The sequence below is a fragment of the Schistocerca americana genome, chromosome 3 (assembly GCF_021461395.2).
Source record: "Schistocerca americana isolate TAMUIC-IGC-003095 chromosome 3, iqSchAmer2.1, whole genome shotgun sequence".
NCBI classification, from domain to species: domain Eukaryota; kingdom Metazoa; phylum Arthropoda; class Insecta; order Orthoptera; family Acrididae; genus Schistocerca; species Schistocerca americana.
The window spans coordinates 895,915,839-895,917,136 of record NC_060121.1 but is presented as its reverse complement, the minus strand read 5'-3'; the positions used below and the strand labels follow the sequence as shown (position 1 = coordinate 895,917,136).

At 48.2% G+C, this 1,298-nt stretch overlaps 1 pseudogene; it reads left to right on the top strand.

Moving 5' to 3' along the window:
* The first annotated feature begins 483 nt into the window (after positions 1–483).
* On the top strand, positions 484–603 carry LOC124607656 (annotated as a pseudogene).
* The last annotated feature ends 695 nt before the right edge of the window (positions 604–1,298 follow it).

Sequence of the window (1,298 nt, the reverse complement as noted above, 5' to 3'; positions counted from 1 at the left end):
ATGGAAAACGAGCGGGACACAATTGCAACGACGAGAAAGCCGGCTAAAGGTCTCAATGCACGACGGATACAGTGCACCATGTAAGGCGCCCTTCCCCAATTGGCTCGCTCTTCGGAACAATTTAGAGAGATGGAGGTCAAACCCGAGAGGGGACCATCTCATAAGGTCCAAACGTTTGAGACTCCTTTTAGTCGTCTCTTACGACAGGCAGGAGTACCGCGGGCTTATTCTTACCCCCGAACTTGCAGGGGGAGATAATGTTTTATTTCCTTTCCTTTTTGAAATAAAAGTAAAAAACAAAAGAAACGAAAAATTATGCAATAGGAATTCCTCCATGTTTCTTAGTGGCAAGACACTTACCGGACATGGATGTCACACCCCTCAAATTCTTGGTTGGCATATGTGGTAGTATTTAAGTTCTCGTTTCTGAAGCATGACGAGCTGATTGGTTCCTGTTTGTTCTTCCTTTGACGCGGTGATTGAAATTATAAAAAAACAATTAAAAAATACACCGGTTCTCGTCCGATCACCGAAGTTAAGCATCATTGGGCCCAGTTAGTACTTGAATGGGTGACCGCCTGGGAACACGGGGTGTTGTTATTTTTTTTTTTTTTTTTGTGGTTTTAGGGCGCACAACTTCAATGGTCATTAGCGCCCTGACTACTCTAAGAATGCACCGCGAGGCACAAGTTGACCACAACAACTAAAAGGGAAAACACGATAAAAGACAGACTGACAGGCATAGGATTAAAAAACAGCATCATCAAATGTCCTTAGCGAGGTGTGTCAAATTGATAAAACGAAGAACACGAGCAGCTGCTCGTGGGTCATCCGCTAAAATGGCATCGAAAGTATTTGGCAGGTTAAGATCGAGGCGCAGTGTGTTAAGATCTGGACAGGACATTAAAATGTGTCTAACCGTCAGCAAGTGCCCACATGGGCAGAACGGCGTCGGCGCAGCCGTCAGCAGATGGCGATGGCTGAACCGGCAGTGTCCAATTCTTAACCGGGCTAAAACGACCTCCTCCCGCCGAGAAGGGCGTGAGGAGGACGTCCAAGCCACGGGAAGAGGTTTTAAGGCCCGAAGCTTGTTGTCGGTAAGTGCAGCCCAATCGGCATGCCACAGAGATAAGATGCGCCGACAAATCACCCTGCTAAAATCGGACGAAGGAACGCAACAAGAAGCTGTTCGAGGCTGGAGGACCGCAGCCTTGGCCGCGGCATCTGCAGCTTCGTTCCCAGGGATACCGACATGGCCCGGAACCCACATAAAGCTAACTGGAGAACCGACGTCCACC